We start from the raw sequence: 21,246 nt of genomic DNA on the forward strand, positions 1-21,246 counted from the left end.
GAGTCTTCAAAGCACCACAAATGGCAGCATCATGAAGGGCAAAACATCTAAAAGAATATTACTGACATGATGTTTCTTAATACTGATTGTCCGCTCAGAAAATAGAGTAGGGGGAGCGGAGGGGGGGAAATAATTAATTACTTATCCTGTTTTGACCCAGAAGATAAAATTCAAAGGTATCATGTGGCAGACACACCCTTACACTTCGACTTTTAGACGCAGACTCTTTAGACCTACTCACACCCATTTCCCAAAACTCACGCACTGAGGAGCTGGAAAAAGGGATGAGAAGGTGTAAGTTGCAGTCGGGCATGAGTGGTTTTTACACCATCCTGTTAGTTGAAATTTCTTATTTTACTTTTTCCCTAGGGATTTTCTCTCATGGGCATTACAAACCATGGAGTGCTGGATCTCGAAATCTCTGTAACTTCAGTCTTATTTTTCTCCTGTTCGCCTCTTTCTTGAATGGAGCCAAGAAATAAGACCTCTAATGGTATAGATTATTGAACAAACAAGATGAGACTAAGTTGACACTACTTCTAAAAATAGATTTCAAGTTCCACAAGATCAAAATTCAAGCCTACTTAGAGATTGAGAACTGCTTTTACAAACAAGAGCAATTGACTTTCACTAATTGTAAGGTGCACGCACAAATCACCAAGCTATCTTAGTTTATTATTGACACTTTTATCCAAATTGTTTCTGCGGTGCCATCAAAATATTTCTCTCATCTTCTCCTGCAGATTTACTAGCATCTTGCACCAAATTGCCTCACCTCATGGTTCATTTTGATTAAAAACAGCATGCAGCACAACCAATTTTTTTTTGGTTCAATCAAATTTCTTTCACATTCTAGCATGTTATGTATAGCTGAAAACCTATAATTCCAATTCAACAGTCTTCACTTGAAATATTATTATAGGCAGAGCTGGTAGCACTGATTATTATTAAGATATAATGGGAAGCATTGGGCTAACACCCTAGATATCAGAACATTATAATGTTGCCAAATTTTAATCATTTGTCTTGAATTTCTCCATGCTGGATGTCTCCTTCAGGCTGAATTATTATGGAAAATTTCAGCAAAGATACCTCAGACATTTCCAAGAACAAGGTTTGGGGAAAATAAATTGTTTTTCCCCCCATGTTAACAATTATGGTAACTTTTTGGTTTTGAACAGCTGTAGCACCCTCCTGCTTTGGAGCAGGGACTTGCAGTTTGGTAAAGGGGGTGATCATTGTTTCTAACAGGTACCTTTTACTATCTCAGTGACAAGCCCTCCAAATTTGCCCAAGTTATAAGTCTTTGAAATATCACAGTTCACATTTACTCAGTAGAGACTTCTTGACTTAGCAGCTAAAATCTCTGAAGATTCCATTCTCACTGAGCATGCTCTATCCCCTCACAGCTCCTACCTGTGACCAGATTCTGCATGTGCCAGGCCTAAAGAGGAACTGAGCATGTTCCATCCCTCCTCAGTTCTACATGACATGACTGCCCGGGCACCATCCCCACAAAGCAACTGAGCATGCTCCCTCCAGCCCAGGCTACAGGGGTGAAGTCATGTTTTACTTGTAATGGCTGCTCCAGGCCAGTGTGGTGTTCAATTATTACTCAGAGCCATGAAGTCTCACTGAGCTCTGCATCATTCAGTGTCCCAGTTCTAACTGATAAGCATTGTATAACATGCCAACTGGCCCTTGCTAGAGCCACTTAAAGATGCAGTTCCCCACATCGTCCTTCCTCAGCCAAACCATTATCAATCAACATTAACAGAACACAGAAATTCAAATACTATAGCCAATTTACTACCTAAAGAAATTATGTTCAAACAGGATCTGAGTTGACCATGACTATTGCGGGGACATGTGGGTCTCTCCTGAGACATCAGCACCGTTGTCAGGCAGCAGTAAGTCCATTAGTTCTGGTTCTGCGTAGCTGTCTCAACCTGTTGTCGTTGTCTTTCTGAGACCTTCTCAAGCAAGATGGCCAAGTGCCCCTTATCTCCTCCCTTCTGGAATTTGGAAGTGTCACCTACTCCTCCATAGTATGAGTCTTTCTGGGCCACAACCTCAAACAGCCTGGGGGCAATCTCTTCTGACGCCACCATAGCTGTTCAGGTATTGTTTTTTTTCCAGTTCACTGGTGGTTTAGAGAGAGAAAAAATGATTCAGGTCAAACAAAACATTTCAAAGAGATTAGGACAAGAAGCTAGAAAGAGGGTTGGAGGAAGGCTGAGATTGGATGAGAATCCTGGGAAGGGAGACTGGCCAGTGGGGTGGGGAGGGAAGAGACAGCTTGGACAGTTCAATGGGATGAAGGAACTGAGACTAGCTGGGCAAGGAGACTGGGACTGAAATAAGAACCCCGAGAAGTTGAGATAGGGAGTAGGTAGGTAAGAAGAATCTGTCTGGGACAAGAAGCCAGGGGTGGGAAGAGCCAATACTGGAATAGGGCCAGGTTAAAGAGATGGGGCAGAAGGTGTCAAACCTGGGGGGAAATGGGCAGAAGAAGAGTCTGTGCCTACTAGAACATATTTCCTCCAGCATCTGGAATAGAACTAAAGAGATATGAGCCTCACTATTCCTCTGCTGTCAGCAAATATCTATGAACCCTCTGCCAGGGTGAAGAGGTGTGTGTCTCATCACCTACTAGTGCTAGCCCACATAGAGGATGACAGCCTACTATTGCTATCAGTTACTCCATTCACTCAAATGTCAGTGGTCTATGTGGTGAATCTATGTCCCAAAGTCGCTGATTGCCTGTGAGTTAACAGGATACCATTTTCTTTTGCCAGTTCCATTTAACAAAAAAACCTAGGTAATTGCACACACAAAAAACTATGTTAAGAGAACATTAATGTTGTGAAGGCAATTACTCAAAAGTCAGGACATGCCAGTTAAGGTTTTCTGTGCAACCTTAATTTGTCTTCCTTGTACATATGCATTATGATTACAGCTGGCCAGAAAATGGAAATCCATTCCCATTTAAAAATGTGTTAGGAAAAAAAGATCAGTCTTGAACTGGACAATTTAAATTTTACAAAAGGTATATTTTTGGAAAATTATTCCAATAGAAAACTCCTGACTAGCTTTAATTATGACATAGTCTTTAATTATATGATCACATAAAAAAGTCCAAGAAGAAATAAATAAATCTGTATTCAGAGCAGGGTTGGAATAGTATGCAGTAAATAAGGCATGTGGCCACACATTGAACAAAAAAAACCAAACAAAAAAACAACATATTGAATAGCTACTGATTAATGAGCATCATGCATTCTGTGTACTGAATGAAGCAGGGCTCCTGTAGAAAATACAATATGTGGTCATGTGATTAAAGAGTATATCATAATGCAGACGCACAAGGGGGCTAAAATAAGATTTTTCCCCTCACACACACACACACCAATTGCTATTAGAGAATCTCTACCAAGTGTTAGCAGTATATAGCCTATGACACAGCTCATCATTTAGGATTCCATTCAGCAGAGGGAAAAGGAGATGCTCACTGTAACATATACACATAAAGATTCCATACAAATCTCTTTAGGAAAGACAAACATTTGACTTTTGCCCCTTTTGTCTGACTAAATAACTAGCAATAAGGTAAATTTCTAAATGTGTGAAGGTTCAAATTAGGTTCAGAATAGCATACAAAAGTTTAATGTTTCCCCTAGGCTTATTCAAAACTATATTCTGGACCTCTTGGGAGGAGGCTCTCTCCTGTTTAAATGGTTCACTCCATTCTACAATTTGTTGCCTGTATAGATGGAATTCTTATGCTTTAGTAAGGCATCATAGGAGCAGAATGGCCTCCATTTTCATGAATTACTATTAATTAGATTTTAATAGCTCTCAAGATGTGCTGGGCTCTTTCAAAACAGAGTCTCTGGCCGGAATGCATACAGTCTAAAAAAGCATAAGGGAAAGAAGGAATACATCAGACAAGCAGTTGTCTGGTCCCACAACCTCTCTCATACAACATCCTCCACATAAAGACCCACAGCATTCCCCAACAATAGGGGAGTCGTCCATCAGAGTAAACCTGCTTTCATCTTTCATGGGGAGTGGGGAAAGGTATGATGATGTGAAAATAAATATAGGAGGTGAAATCCAGGCCCCACTCAAGTCAATAGCAAAACTCCTATCATCATCAATAGGGCCAGGAATTGTCCCATATTGGTGTTGCATGTATGTTTTTTTTTAAACAAACATTCAGAGACAGGGAAGTTGACTAATACTTTCCCACAACAAATTCACTTAGGCCTACTCTATGTGCAGTTTTTCTATTGGTATAATAATTCCTTTAGGAATGTGGTATTGTTTGTTTACGGAAATTATACCATTACATCCCGTAGTGTGGATGAAGTTATAATGGTATAAAGGTGCTTATAGCACCTTTTCCCTTACAGGAATTAGCTGTGCAAGTATAAGCACCTCTCTATAAATACCTCAAAAAAGGTAAACACCCAGGAGGGTAAAGAGCTATTTAAGTGAAAGGACAATGTTCTCAAAAGAACAAAGTGGATATAAAGTGGCCACGAACAAGTTCAGGCTGGAAATTAGAAGGTTTCCAACCATCAGAAGAACGGAGTTCTGGAACAGCCTCCCAGTAGAAGTTGTGGGGGAAAACAACTTAATTAGTTCTGAGAGAGAGCTGGACAAATTTGTAAGTGTGATTGTATTACAGGGGTATTTGTGATGGAAAGGGGCAGAGCTCAGCAGCCCTGGGGCTCACTTTCAGAGTATGTCTTACGTTCCTAAAAGTCTCTGCTTCAGGGTTTTAACCAACCCCTGGCAGGGGTCTGGAAGGGATTCCCCCTCCCTCCACACATGATATTTTGGGGAGGTAGGGGAGAAAGGGGTTGGGTCTCCTTCTTCTGAAGCTTCAGAGATGGCAAACATTGGAGATGGGATAGCGAACAGGGAGGGCCAGGGCTCTGAGGTGGCACCAAGCAGTCTCTCACTCAGGTACCTTGCTGGTTGATTGTTGCTCGCATATTCAGGGTCTAAATGATCTCCATATGTGGACTTTGGAAGGAATGTTCCCCCAGATCATATTGGCAGTGAGGTTGAGGGTTTTTCCTGGTCATTTGTCAGGATTATCTGGGTACATCTCACTTAATCTGTTCCCTGCCATTGTGGGGGGCGTTAGGCACTGTTCCACCTCATATTTTCCTATTCTCTGCCTGTAGCATATTATAGTTTTCTAAGGGGCATAATATTTTAAACCCAACAAGTGAAATGGGATCAGTGGATGCTGGGTGGTGTTGAGGGCCTCTCTTATACAGGAGGTCGAACTAGACGAGCTGCTGGTCCCTTCTAGCCTTCAATTTTGATGACTAACAGTGTAACTGCATTCAGACTAGGGGAATTATACCACATTAGCTTTACTAGCATCGTTAAAGCAATACAATTTGGGCATGAAAATAAGCTCTTTCCAATAAGTGTCCAAATAGCTGCTGTGGTGGGAGTAATAATCAGTGGTAGGATTTTTTTCTTGACCTGTGCAAACAATTAATTTACTCCCTGTGATGTGAAGATTGAAAACACCTAACATTACTAGAATATACATATTTCAGTTTCAAATCTATTGCCTACAATTTGATCAATTACTTCCTTGTTCTTGTGCTCTACTCAGACATCCAAGTGGCTTTTACCTCTCCCTCCCTCCCCTTTCTATTATGTTTCTCACCAAATGTATGACAAGTAACTCAGGCCTTGATCCTGCAAAGTTTTACATGTTGAAATCAATGGGACTATTAACAGTAAATGTAAGCATGTGTATAACTTCTTACAGGATCAGGGCATACTTTTGCAATGAAGTCAAGCCCTTCAAGGTATGGCTGCAGGCTTTCGCTACTGTTCTCAGTTGAAGCTGAGAAGCTCTGCTATGCTGCTGATAGGAAAGGAACCTCAGTGAGGCTAGAAAATGAAATTAAAATAGAATACTCATATCAGGATGGTGGGAGCTGAAATAATGAAATTGACTAAAATTGTAGTTATCAGACATTTATGATTAAGCAAAGAGTAAAGCAAGAGTAGGGCTGGAACCCCCTATTAAGCAATAGGGAATATTTCTCATATCATACCAACACACTGCTCATCTCTTCCTATAGCATCCCAAATAGCTCTTTGCAGGCAGGAGAGGCAGTATTGTCTAATAGCTAGAGCACAGGACTGAGACTAACAGCGAGTTGCTGTGATCTGAGGTTATTTAACTTCAGTGCCTCAGTTTCCCCATCCAAAAAAAAAGGGGATAACTCTTGTCTCTGTCACAGCAGTGTTCGGTGTGGGGTGGAGTTTGTGGATGTATAAAGCATGAGCTGCGTAGGTGGGAGGCTCCATAGAAGTGCTAAATATTACATTGCCTGTGCACCTTTCCCCATCTATTTTCCTATAGCAAAGCAGTTTTAATAAGTCACCCACAGAAGTGGTCACTACAAGTCAGGGTTGAAACATACTGGAAGGGCTGGGCTGGAAAATGATGGATTTCCCTGCTTGTGCACTATGAAACAGAAGATTGTTTCCATGATTGTGGTCAGCCTGATTTCTTTCATTAGCATCATAACAAAGAATATGTAGCCAACTGGAGGGCAGAAACTAAGTCCAGCCATTCTTGCCAAAAAGTTTTAAAAACAGTTTCTGAACCTCTGTCCCTCCCTTCCCTGAGAGATGACTTGCCTTGGTCTCAAGAGATAAAGCACAAGAAACCCAAGTGTGATCAAATGGAGACTTTGCAATGACAGCTGGCTAGAAAATTAGCCAAGTGAACCATTCCTCAGTCTGTCTATGCCTTCATTAAGCTAGGCAGAACATATTGCTCAGCTTATTTTTCTCCCATTCAATCAGATCAGTGGTACAATATTTAACTCTACATCAGACCTGTTCTGTTCAAACTCATTCCCTCTGCTTGATAATCTACAGGATTAGAACTAGATCCCCCCCCCTCCCCCCAACTGTAGGGCACTAGTTCTTTTCTAGTTTTACTCTGAAATGGTGGGGGTTGAGGTGCTGTGTAAATAAATACAGTTAGCTCCTAAATCGATATTCAAGGCACATGAATAAACGGCTGGCTTTTCAAAAGTACCATGTATGCAGCAATATCAATCGACTAAAAGAAGCTGTTGGGAGTTCATTTGAAAGCCAGGCCAATTATTTAGGTGCCTAAACAATGCGTTAGAAGTGAATCTTGTGACCAAGATTTTCAAAAATAAAAGCACACTATTATATATGTTAGCTGCTGTTCTTCATTAATGTAGTAGTTGGATTAACCATATAAACCCAAAACTCTAATGACCCATTTTTCAGATGGAACAGAAGATTGAGATCTAGCTCACTTGCAGTCAAGGCAGATCCCATGACACTTCTCTCAGGAACAGATACATATACGCCGATGGCCTTTTTGGATTCCAATTTGTGTAATCGCCTTTCACTCTCTAAAATATTCCCTGCCTTTTCAAATGCATAAAGTCTTTAGTTCCTGTCCTAAACTCCTGGGTAGTGTTGCGGCACACTGTTCAACAGTTGCCATGTTCCATCTCAGAAATAAATGCCTATCAGTGGTGAGTGGAATGATCCCTATTTTCTTCATTCTGTAAATTACTTTGGGTCCAAAAACAGGAAATGTGCTATATGCTGTACAAATATAATTACTTACAACCAATAGTAACAGGATGTCCAAATCACTTGTCTTTGCTAGGTGGCTGTTGAAGGGGTGAATCAGTTCAGGTAAAAGTAAGGGCTTATCCACAACATAAAACCAAACTTGAACATTTCTTGCATTTTAGGGGAACGGAGGAGACTTTTTGCTTGCTTGCCTGTTTAAATATTGTTGCATCTCTGTGCTTGTTGTTCACAAGTTTGACCCTAAAGAAAGTACCTTGAAAGGGGCATTTTAGATAATCCAAAGTAATTATTCGATTTACAACATGGAAAATGTCAGGGCATTAAGAGTTAATAACAAAGTTTAAAAATATGGAAGGACAATCCACTGTGTTTGAATACTATAAAATGGATTCAAGTTTGAGCCATTACCTTATCATAGATATTAAAATGTTTATAATAGGATACGAGTTTTTTTATTTTATTTTTTTATTTAAATATAAAGGACTTTCTTCTTTAAAAAAAAAAAAAAAAAAAACATTTCCCTGCAAAACAGAAGATCATTGTTCTGTTATGAAAATCACAAAGTTTAACTGATTATAATGCGCGGCACTTCAGTGTGTTTTGAAGATGTAAAGTGCTGTAACAAACATTACTAACCCACTGAAACGGAGGAGTTTCATTATCCAAGAAGACTGAAGTGCAAGCAGGACACGGCATAAGCAGAGTTAAGTCCAAGATTTATGTCCTCCTACTGGGTTTGGAGACCTAAATCCAATAGTGATTGGCAATTAAAATACTTAAGAGGGATAGAACAGTAATAGTTATTTGACAACGTGCTCAGGGCTGTATATACGATAATTCCTCTACCAAGTATCTTACAAGTTAAGAAGAGGAAATTAGGAGTTTTAAAAAAAATCCTTGCAAGTTTGTGTAATCAGGCAAAGACAAGTTTATTTTTAAAAATATATCACAGCCATCTCTCCAGGGAGTTGAAGCACATTTTTTGTTTTAGGAAAAGGTCATTCTGGTTTGTGGATGTCTCAGAACTCTCCCCCTCCACGCCCTTTTAAAAGGCAAGAGAATAAATACAGTTCCTAGAAGACAGTGAGTGTGTTGCTTGGTGTATGGAATCTCTTCTCCAATCATTTCTAATTCAGTGATACATGCATGAATGATTCTGGCTTCTCACAAATATTCCTGACACTGGATATGCCCACTGTGATTACAGCCTGCAAAATTAGCCTGTTTGGAGGAGCTTCAGTAGGAATGAAGATAATAGTGACAAAAACTAACCTATCAGCACAGAGGTCCCATCACCTCTTTCAGTACTTTCCCCACAGTCAGTCCTGCTTCCATAGATGATCCCAGCATGACACCTAGTGGTAGCTACACACTTAACCCTTTAAGTGCCTATTAGAATATTGTTTCTTTCTAAGACCTTCACTTATGTTTTTAAATCCATTGCAGCTGTGTGACAAATATCCTGAATGAACTGAAATGAGAAGAACAGTTGAATTGCCAGAGATAAAAATCTCATGTATATTCTCAAGTTCAGAGTAGTTTTCTGGACTTTCTACATGCTATGCCTCACTTGAACTTGATGCTTGCACCACTATGATGGTTTTGTACAAAGTGCTTCCCCACCCCCTCTACCTACATCGACTCTTTGGGTCAGGGGCTGTGGGTAAAAATGCCCAAGTTATGGAAAAACCAAACTAATTTATTTCTAATGAGATTTAGGATCCTGAAAATGAGGACCAGATTTACAAAGGTATTTATCTACATCTTTAGGCACCTAACTCATCTAGGTGCCTTTGTAAATACCAGTAGATACCTAACTTCCATTTACTTTCCCTTACAATTAACTGACATACCTATTAAATGTTGTAAATTCCACTAAGCACAAATTTGCATCTTTGGATGCTTAAACACCTATGCAAATCTGACCCCTATTCATACAGCGTAAGGCCAGAAGCGACCACTAGATCATCTGAGCTGATCTCTTTTATATCAAACCCAACATGCAATAATTAAGCCAGACAAATGAAAGGAGACCAAAATATTACAGCCTTTTGGAAAATGGGTTGCACGCTCCTAGATTACAAAGGTGCCTTTGAAATTTTTACCCTAGATCTTCACTATATCTCCATGTAGAGACTAGCACATTTGGAACATAACTGTAATACAACTAATGATCATCTGGAACTGGTCAAAAGGACACAAAAGTGATCTATGACTATTATGTGACTAAAAGAAGGAAATTCAGTTAATCATTACTTCAGGATCATACTATTTGTAGTTTTCAAGTATCTGGATGGCTTCCTGATAGTTATGAGTATGTTGGTAAATCCCAAAAGTTTCATGAATTTTTAGCACAAATATTTATTCATCTGAAAGTTTGTACTGGAAATTATATCATTACCCATTTGTTTGTCTCCTTTTCCAACATTCAATCAGGGAACAGAAACAGCAGGTGAGTTAGGTGATCTGTGACAGATCACCGTGAATTTGCTAATACTCAAAGTTAACAATTATTGACAACCTGTTCAGATAATTCATGCAAATAAATTTCAGCGAACACTCAGAGAACTTTAGAAATTCACAGCAACTAGGACTGGTTCACAAAATTCTTCAAACAGAAAAATAAAGGGCTAAATCTGCAGTTAATATTTCAACCAGCTATAAGACATCCATTTGAGGAGAATCTTATAGCCATATATGCTAGGTGTCATGTCCCCAGTTCTCTTTTCAACTGTAGGAGCATACTGTCCAAGGATTTGTCTACAAAGTGTGACAATGCACACCGCAGAGCTCTGAAGTGGTGTGCTCTAACTGCCATGTGTAGCCCCAGATGTTATGTTCTAAAAGGTTCCTAGCATACATTAGTGTTTCAAACAAGACTACATCAATGCACCTCAGCAGGGTCTACACAAGGCAGTTACAGTGCAACACTTTAGAATGTGCTGCAGTTTACACTCCTCTAATGAGTACTGACACACTATGAAGACAAGCCCCAAGTTTGTCTTTCACTTCTGGTCCAAGGTGGAGCTGAGGTTTGAGTCAATAATAATGAAAAATAATGGAACAAGGAAAAGGAGCAAACTTGTTCAGATTTGACATAGTTTCAGTTTTTGGTGAAGGAATAGGCTACTTTTCTTTTTCTAACACCCCAACGTACAAACATTTTATTCAAGTGCTGGCTTTATGCTTTTTAAAAGATTTTTTTCCCCAAATAGTGTAGACTAGACCCTACCAAGGCCCAAACACAAACCCGGTGGATCTGTTGAGTGTTTGCAGAGAAATTAGACCACCTGAGTGCCTTTGTTTGCAGAATTCTGCAGTTAAACTTGTCATGTGTCCCAATGTTTTGCGCGTTAGCATCCGAGGACTGCAGCTAATCAATGCATTTCACTGTACACTATCATTATCGTTGCAAAACAACAAATACTAGGGTGACCAGACGTCCCGGTTTCATAGGGACAGTCACGATATTTGGGGCATTGTCATCATCTTATATAGGCACCTATTACCCCCCAACCCCTGTTCCAATTTTTCACACTTGCTGTCTGGTCACCCTAACAAATACCCACTGTGGAAACATGGATAAGAAGAACACAAAACAAAAAACAACAGCAAAATAACTGAAATAGTCTAAAATACAGTGGGCCTACGTTAAAAGTGCATTCCAGGTTTTAGTGATATTACTAATTCCAGCAATATTATCTATACCTAAAAACGTGAAACATTGTTGGAACCATATTTCTAGAACTGGAATGAATACAGTGGATTCATATTCCTATTGTCTCTGTTGTGTTACATTCTCATCTTACATCAGACACTCGTTGTTACTGCTGATGTAGGAGTACATACACATGCACACACACCAGATGAACGGACCACAAAGTAGTACTATTCCTGGAGGGGCAGGGGAGGTGGGGGAGGAAAAGAAAGTGTCACTATCGATCTCAGCACTAATCAATGCATATCACAAACATGCACAGCGGTCTGGAGGGGATATGGTTCAGTTTCTTCCTCAGAACAGAAGGAGTGGAAAGTTTCCCCACTCAAAGCACCTCCTGGAGCCAGATCATGACAGTCTTCAAAGAGCCTTTTCTTTTTTGGGGAGGCGGGGGAAAGAGAGAGGAAGATTGGGCAACTTGATCACAGTCTATTGTGACTTACAAAAGCAGAAGATATAGGATACCACAGGGATTTTTAATCTAGTATATAAATCTATAACAAGAGCAATGGCTGGGAGATGAAGTCAGCAAGGTTCAAATTGTAGAAAAGATGCAAATTGTTAACAATGAGGGTAATTAGCTATGGAGACATATTACCAAGGGAATTCGTATGTTTTCCCATCACTGTTTTTAAATCAAAATTTCAAAAAGGTATGCTCTGCCTCAGCCATAAGTTGCAGACCTAGAGGAAGGAATCACTGTGTGAAATTCTACAGTTTGGGCTAAGCAGGAGGTCAGGCCTTAGAGCCTATTAATCTTGCCTTGAGATTGTGTAATTATAACATGGCTGCCATTAGAAAGAAAGATTGCATTTATTGTTGTCATTATTGTGTATACTGCAGAAACTGACACCAATCAAGTCAGCATTGAAAGCCCTATTGTACAGCACCTAGCACAAACGTATTATGAAAAAAACACCCTGTTTTAAAAGCATGTAGTCTAACTAGGCAAGACAGAGGAAAGGCATGAAACAGAGCAATGGGTAATTGCATGTTAGTTCCAATTCTTTATTCATATAGTAGACATGTATTAGTATTCTCATTTTATAGAGAGGAAACAGGCACAGCAAGGAAAATAAATAGTTTGCTCAAGTTCACTCAGCGACAAAGCTAGGAACAGAATTAAGATCTTCTGATTTCCAGCCCCATGCTTTAAAAACAAGGCCATGCAAAGAGCTCATTGCATACACTAACATAATCAGTGCCTGCAGAAAAACACTTCCACATTCTAATTCTAATAAGATAGAAGTGCCAAGATGGGATAATTAATGAAGCAATAATCCCCAAGAAATTGGCCATTACCACCATTTAAGACTTTTTTAGTTAATGATTTGAGCTGGTTGACTGTCTAACAAACTAATTTAATAATTTCCATAATTGGCTATATTTTTAATTATAAATTTAGCAGACAGTAGTATACTGGCAGAGAGAGACTTAGGCAGACCAACTGTATTTACTGCCAAGTTGTTTTCCCACCTGAACTTCTATCTACTTCTGTGTCAAACGGGCCACCACCACCAACATACTTGATTGGTATTGTTGTAAAAAACTACGGGTATCATCACATGGAGTGACAAAGAAGTAGGGGGAGGGGAAAATAGAGACAGACACAGAAGGATGATCCCATGTACAAAGAAGTCTGTATCGAGCTAGGATTAGAACCTAACTGTATTGACACTAAGTCTCTGCTTAATCCAACAGGTCACAGTGCCCCGTTTTACATTAACCACGAGACCATCTTTTCCCTCTGAGAAGAAAGTTAACATTTTAACTCATTATAAGCTCTACCCTATTACCCTCTACAACAAAATGGTCAGTACTATCAAAATACTTAATGGTGCCATCACATGAAGGGGTTGGCTGGGGGAAAAGGAAGTATGGAAGAGACTGAAGGTCATATCCTGAAGAGTGCCTAAACAAGTTAAAAGCCTAAGTCCCATTTTCAAAAGACACTTAGGCTCCTAAGTCAGTTGGAAAATTTTGGAAATTTTACCTTGGATACCAAAAGTACAGAGCCTTTCATCCCTAAACTAGCACAAAGACGACGACATTTTAACATGTTTTTCCATGTGCATTTATCCACCTGAATCCATTGTCACTAGATGTCATTTGGGCCAAGAGTTTAAGAAGGATTTAAAAAAAAATCATTTACATGGCTAATTTCAATATCTACAGCTAGAAAGAGTTTATACATGGGATATAAATCTCTATTCTTCAGGGCATGTCAGCCATTAAGTGATGTTCAGAGTCACAAAACCACTATTGCTACCTTAGCTGCAGTTTTAGGAAATTGAAATCATCTTTCACATGTAAGCATAACCCCTCCAGACCACAGCTGAAGGGTGCTCTCAGGGGGACAGTGCAGCGGAAGGGAAGCTTGAACTGCTAGAGCCCAACATGCTAGTTTCAAGATAGAGGGTTCATCCTTCAGTGCAACTTGAGGGGGCTTTGCACTTCAGAGGTTTTTTAGCATCTGGCATGATCAAGCCCATATAGAGGGATTCAATCGTCAATTTTTTAAGCTGTACAAAAATTATGGAATTAACTGAATTCATGCATGATTTATTCTACAGCAACAAGAATTAAACAGAACAACAACAACAAACAACCCATCACCAATAATCACTATGACAGGCAAATCTTACTATGATGAGAGCTGGATTGATCAGGTTTGTGATCAAAGCTAAACTATTGTGCAAGCACACGCTCTGTCAAGTCTTTCCATTATTCAAAGAAGGCATTAATAAGCACTTGAGTTATGTAGTGAACTTTTGTGAAAACAATTGCAAATCATAAGATATAAACATTTAAATGCAGACATCTGATCCATACTGTACATTGGTTATTAATAGACTGTGGTTACAATAATGAGCTGCCATTGTTCATTATTCTCTCTACACACTACTATTTGTCTTGCTTGAAGTAATCCAGATACAAATTAAATCATCAAGTGGTGAATTATCTTCCTGGGTAAATCCAGCCATCTTCTGAGCTGGTCCTGCAGCCACATGGGCTCTCAATTTGTGTACCTCACAATAGAGCTGTTAAGGTGCTCAGATACCACAAAGATTGGAAGTGGCATAAGAATCTATTCAGACAGTCAGAATTGGGGCTGAACTTTGGGATTTTTTTAATCTGAAATTTGAAGATGGTCCCTATTTTTATAATGGACCAAACAAAAGCCTTGGATCCCAGTACCACCAAAACTTGGACTTAAAATCAAAACCCAAATTTTGGGGTAGAACCCTTCCCTTGACCTAATCTGAATCAGAAAAAAAAGTATTAATATTTCAGAATATGAAAAATATAAAATGAGTCCAATGACCTCAAATGTAGCCCATGTAAAATAAAATTCTCTCTCCTTCTGCCCTTCCACTCATTCAGCTCTCCCTAATTCCCAGAATCTCAAGTCAATGTGTTTCCAGTGTGAACAAAGTGTCACACACTAAAAACATCAGTTTACATAGAAAGATGTGTGACAGACATGTAGTCATGTTGCTTAATACACTACTGGAAGGTGCTCAGATACTCTGATGAGGAGTAGAACCTATATAGAACAGAAGAACGTTGAGTAGAAACCCAGAATGTTTTGTTCTTTTCAGCATAGACACCACCCTTCCACCAGTGGAACACAGCTACCTCTAGAGAGGGACAGGACAGCTATTCTGGCCCCATTTTCTAGTGAGCATGATAAAGCCCTGCACTGAGCTCCGTCAAGTGGGAACCTAGAATTACATACTTGGAGGGATATCCCAGGGATTGAACAAAACTGAATCCTTGTAGGATGAGGAAGACTGCCAGAAGTGAAGCACTGTTTCAAGGATGACAACCGCAGTTACCTTGTCCCAACAGAGATGAGGTTTGAGTTCAGGATTGGGGCAAGGATGAGACCTTGGAGAAAGAACTCAGAGGCCCAGAATCCACCATAAGGAGAACCTGGAAACTGGGGTCTACTAGGAGTACAGCAAATCCCCAGAAAGAGAGATGGGTTTACCTGTCCCAAAGGAGAAGAAATTTAAACACAGTATTGGGGCTGATAATAGATCTGAGGAAAGAGACTCTCCAGAGAAGCCAGGGGAATGAGTGGGACCAGCTGAGTTCTGCTGCTTAGAGAGAATTGGGAGCCAAGAGATCCAGGGCCTGAAGCCCCAGAAATGAAAAGATTTGGAAATTGAAAGGGCTACAAGAACTGAGTTTATAAAAGACTTTATACATTAAACCCTGAGACAGGAAATACCATTTTAATTACTCTTGGCTGTCAGTTATTGGAAAACCCAGGAGGGAAACTGAGGCAAGATAACTAAATGTTATGCTACCAAGGGGCTTGCACTGCTGCAGTTTTATTTAAACCTTCCTGAATCATGCCTCCTTCTATGTCTAGACTGACTGTCTTTAAAAATAAATGAGGGTTATAAATGAGTCCACTCACCAGCAAGTGCCGCCTCATGGCAAGACATGGCGTGGCAGCTCTCACTTCTCTGGAACCCTCTGCCAACAGCTGCACCAGTTCTGTGGTGACTTCTCTTCCAATGATTTGGCCCTCTGGCAAGGTCACCATCTTAAGTCCACACTTTCTGGGGTCACAAATGTTCAAAGAAAAGTCCCCATAAGCCTGTAACAGAAACAAAATCCTTCTACCCTCTCCATGGCTATTCCTAAATCTGTCTTCAAGGCTTAGCCTACAGCCCCTGTGCTGGGCTCCATAATCTTCACAATGGGCTTATATGCCTTCTTTCCAGGGGCCAGTAGGGAAATCCAGTCCCACCCTCTACTCAGCACAGTTCCCTGGGCTGGAACCACTAAGTCTGCTCCTTCAATCAAGCTACAATTTTCCTTGGGTCACTTTCTACCCAGCTTCTTAAGTTCCCCTCTGGGACCCCCACTCTCTTCCCTGCTTAATCAGGTTCCCTCTTATGCCTCCCTGCTAGGGAGATTTTCCATTTCTTCTCTGCTTTGCCATGGTCTCTCCCAGGCCTCCATGCATGGTGAGTTTTTCTTCGGGCTCTGAGCTTCCCTCCTAGATCTCATTCTAGCTCTTTCTCCAGCTACCTTTTGTCAGCACTTGAACTTGCTTTCCCTCTTTCTTGCAGCCCCTTTCTGCTCTTTATGAGGAATTGCCTGATTCCCCTCATGTGGTGCTCATTCTGTAATCAGGTTTGCTTATTCCCAGCTTCTCCAGACTATGGGGAAAGATAACCTGTCACAAGGGCTTACAGCAATCCCTTTCTTGGGCATATTCTAAGGTGTTTAAAGGATAAAAAATTTAGGCTGGCCAAACCAGTTCAGATAAAATAAAAGACCCCAAACTCAATATTTACCTTAAAAAATAGGGAAAAATCAGCTATTTACCTGTATGCCTGGATTCTTACCAGGAGTGGAAGAGGAAGTGACAATATATCAATCTACATAAGTACTTATATGGCTGTCATCACTATAGTATCCAACACCAATCATCAATTATGAGATAGAGAAGTACTATAAGCCCCATTTTACAGATAGGAAACTGAAGCACAGAGAAACCATGACTGCAATTTTCAAGTGAGCCTAAGAGAGTTAGGGACCCAGCTTCTACAGAATTCCAATGGGATTTGGGTACTTACTTCCCTTAGGCTTCTTTGAAAATCCCAGCATAAGTGACCTCCCATAGGGCATCTGTAGCAGAGTAGGAACCAAACGTAAATCTCCCAAACCACAGGCCAATGCCTAATGCACGAGACCAGCCTTCCTCTGATACTTCAATATAGTCTCTTCTAAACACTTTATGGGCCTCATTGGAAGCATGGGGTAGACAAAAGGCTGTTCTCACAAGATTTCTAGCACAATTTTGAAAACCCAAGAAGTTATAATCATTTGGAACTGAATCTCAGAACATATTCAGGTTCATCAATCATTGGTTAAATCTATTACAGTGAAACCTGTCTTCAAAACAGATGAGTGAATACTGCAAGAAATATTCATGAGCATTCGTTTTAATAAAAGCAGGGAATTCACTTTGCCTGCATTCATAATCCTATTTTATTTATTTTCAGTGAATATTAGTATGAGTGACTCTTCTTCACAAGAATGTTCACAGAAAGTGAAAGTCCCACAAATACACATACAAGTAAATAAATCAGTAAAATCAATGTCTGTGGATAATTCATGAACAGAAAAAGGGCTACATTCAAATATATTATTTACTAGGAATAGTTTTTCTGTAGTATTAAGCAATGCTGTAAGGACTAATTGAAATCAGATGCTTAACTAATGTAGCCTTATAATAACGAAAGAGCAAAATTGTATTTAGAATGTTTGAAGATAATTTTGGGTAATCACTAAGGTGTGTTTCTTCTCTTTCAAACTGCTGAGAGTTACTATGTGTGTGTGTGTATATATATATATATACACATATATATATATAGTAGTGACTCTGATCCTAAGAGCACCCCAATACCAGTTGGCACACTGTTGTCATAATATATACACAAAAGGTGGCATGTAATTTATCAGTGGAAAACAGATTATCTCACTGATCATTAATATTCTTGTGTGATGTATGTGTGGTAAACCCACAAAGGACTTTAAATATATGTGCTGGAAATATTCTCTTAAAATGTATCTGGCAAGCAGTGCCTAAGCCATGCCAATTCCAAACAAGAGAATGTGGTTCTGCCTGCTTGAATGTGTCTCCGAAGTAAATTAAGCAAAGTGTGACCAACCACAGGCACCAACTCTGTGGGTGCTCCGGGGCTGTTTAGTAGCATGCAGGAGGAGCTGGGGGACGAGGGAGAGGAGCAAGGATGGGGCGTGCTCGGGGGAGGGGGTGGAAGAAGGTGGGAAAAGGCGAGGTGGGGATAGGAGCTTGGGGGAAGCGGTAAAGTGGGGGCAGGGCCTGGGGCAGAGCGGAGGGTTGAGCAGCCCCCAGAAAGGACAAGGTTGGCGGCACCTGTCTGACCAATGACAAAGGAAAAGCACATTTACATGCATGGCAAACAAAGCCATCAGAAGAGGAAGTGGAGATAGATAACTACTTAACAATCTCAACAGGGGTTAGAGACTGCACCCTCAGGAAGCTTTCCTGCCTCTTGAAGCAGAGTCTATAAACTTTGAGAAGATATAAACTGAGAGAAAGGCCATGTTCTCATCCATCACTTGAGTAACTAAAGGGGCCAAAGCTCTTGAAATCACACAATGATGGATCCTTCACCCAAAGGAGTTGACCTCACTGAGACATGATTGTAGGTGAGAAACCTGCTTAGGCAAAGATTGTAAATTGATTAAATTAAGTTTTAGTCTTAGAAGCATATTTGTATTTTTACTTTTGTTTTCTTGTAACACTTTCTATCTTTGCTCCTTACACTTGGTATCACTTAACACTATGAGTTTTTGTTTAATAAACTCATTTTACTTTTTCTATACATCAATTCAATGCTTTGATTACCGTAGTGTGTTTGTTAACCCCAGTTAAGGTAATAAGATGCAGGGTACTCTCTCTTTAAGCAAGAGGGCTGGACACTACAGAGCAGATAGTTTGGGAATTTTTTTTTTTACTGTATCAGGTATTGCGGTCACCCTGCAAAAAGTAAATGGCTGGTAGAAACCGGGAAGTGACCCTCATGCTTGTATGTTGGATGTTGCTGTCAGAAGTGTGAGCCACAACAGCATAGCATTTAAGGAACCAGAGCTGTAGGGCAGGTTGTGACACAACCCCTTACTGGTCTGGGTTGAACTCCAAAGTGTCACACTGTTTTCTCACTAAATTCCCTCAGTGCTGTTCTCCCTAGTCATGCACACTCTGCTAAAGCTAAAGTCAGAGATGTGTTACAGTCACGCACAGATTTCGAACCCTGGCACCACACACCTCCTGGGAGCAAGATATTTGACATCTGGTCTCAAATTTGAACAGTTTTTTTTTTTTTTTAAACAACCAAGCACAGCAAGCAGAAAACAAAATGCAGTGCATGCAACTGGCAGCTGTGTCTCAAATCCTGAACCTCTTGTTTCCACTTCAAGATGGAACAGTAATGTCACCGAAATAAACTTCTAATAATGCAAATGATATTAATTATCAATGTTTATGCCAGCCACCAGTATCAGAAACAGAAGAATCTGAGCTGACTGCCTTGTCAGTCATGTGAAAAGTTCTGCCTTAAATCAAAACAAAATACTGTCTTTCACCTCTGAATATAATTAAATGATTGTTTACATGTTTATCCAGTCATTAAATGCAAACCCCTAATGGGCATCTGTGCTGCTGAACGGATTTCATCCTATTACATAATCTCTGCCATTAACTGATTCGTTAGTGTTTTCCTTCTGCACAAGTGTCTAGACTGGGCTAGTCAACAGGCAGACAGTAGGTCAAATCCAGACCACCACATGCTTTTGAATGGACCACAAAATATTTGATGTACTTATTATCATTATTGTTATTGTGGTGTGAAAAATGTTTCTCTGGAGTCTGGACCTTTAATCAAGAAATGTGGACCTTGACAAGAAATAATTGACTAGCCTGGAGGCTGACCTCCTCTATATGACAGGCCATTAAATTTCACCCAGTTATCCCTGGACTGAGCCGAAATATTTTGGTCAAATGCAAGTTTATCTTCCAAAAAGACATCCGGTCTTAATCTGACAACATCAAGAACCCACACTTCCCTTCATGGGCTTTTTTTTTTTTTTTTTTTTAAATGGTTAATCACCATAATCTAATTTGAATGTGTCTGGCTTCAGCTTCCACTTCCATCCTTTGTTTCTTATATGCCTTTCTCTGCTAGATTTAAGAGACCTTTAATACCCAGCATTTTCTCCCCATGAAGATACTTATATACTGTAATCACTGTAATTCAGATTCCCTTTCTCCCATCCTGAGGGACATTCCAGACAATCAATGTTATGGCATATTTTACCAGGGTAAAAATAGTCCAAGCATAGTGAAAGTTAGAGGATAGACAGACAGACTCCACTTTCCACATGTCCTCCACTACACCCAGCCTTTACTTAAGTTTTAAAGCCTCTACTTCCAACTGAGAAGAGGAGGAGGAAGAGATGCAGGAGGGGAGAAGAGGAAGGACTCCAAAAAACTGGATTACCAGTGAGCAATTTTCCCTTGTTTGTCATCCTCTTCTTCCATCCTGTGGAACGTTCCAGATAATAAGTCTATTTAGCAAATCATCCAATAAGAGGAGATGTGCTTGAGAATGCTAGGAACACTTTAGGAGCTATAATCACCTGGGAAAGTGAGGCACAATTATGATGAAAGGACCACAGTTCTGTGTTACAGATTTTCAGAGTGGTAACATCAGACCTCTGAGCCAGCAAGTGGAAATATTCTAACTAGAATGGTCTTCCATGGCAGAGACAGAGTCTTTCACATCTGTTCACAAGTCAGATTAGCATATGAGAACTTTAGCCAATGTCTAATGGGTCTCTGCCAGCACAAGACCCTACATTTTGGGTCCCGGAAGCAAAAAAAAAAAAAATCATTTCCTACAAAAGTGCTGTGTATGAAACAGGTAAAAGTTAATGTCTCTTTCTACATCCAGAGAAGACAGTTACTTACTAAAAGGCGGGGGGAGGGGGAAGAGAGTGATAAGGTATTTGGATGGAAAGTCAGCAGGCACAAACGCTCATTCACATGGAAGCCCAAAACAACATAAGGAGACAGTTCCTGAGGCAGATGAAAAAAAGTTTGTTGGCCAAAAACTAAGAATGGGAGTTAAATCAGAAAACTTAATTCCCACAGTCAATGGGTGCATGGAAAAATTTCATGCATGTCCACCACAGATCACATCCGGGGGTATTGCTCTGAAAACTGCTCTCCTTAAGGAGAAGGCTTTAAAAAAATAGGGAAGGATGAGCATAGGAAGTGTTGGTCCATTGGAAAGCTTCTATACCTTATCAAACCTGACTAAAAC

At 40.1% G+C, this 21,246-nt stretch overlaps 1 protein-coding gene across 2 annotated transcripts in view; it reads right to left on the reverse strand.

Annotated features, from left to right (window-relative positions):
• The window catches only part of LRRC4C (leucine rich repeat containing 4C), a 930,888-nt gene that overhangs the window by 688,000 nt on the left and 221,642 nt on the right, over positions 1-21,246 (reverse strand). For both annotated transcript variants that reach the window (XM_065592780.1, XM_065592781.1), the window contains one exon: positions 15,780-15,962. The gene's annotated coding sequence lies outside the window, so the exon portion shown is untranslated. The remainder of the gene's footprint in view (positions 1-15,779; positions 15,963-21,246) is intronic.

The sequence above is a fragment of the Chrysemys picta genome, chromosome 4 (assembly GCF_011386835.1).
Source record: "Chrysemys picta bellii isolate R12L10 chromosome 4, ASM1138683v2, whole genome shotgun sequence".
Classification (NCBI taxonomy): Eukaryota; Metazoa; Chordata; order Testudines; family Emydidae; genus Chrysemys; species Chrysemys picta.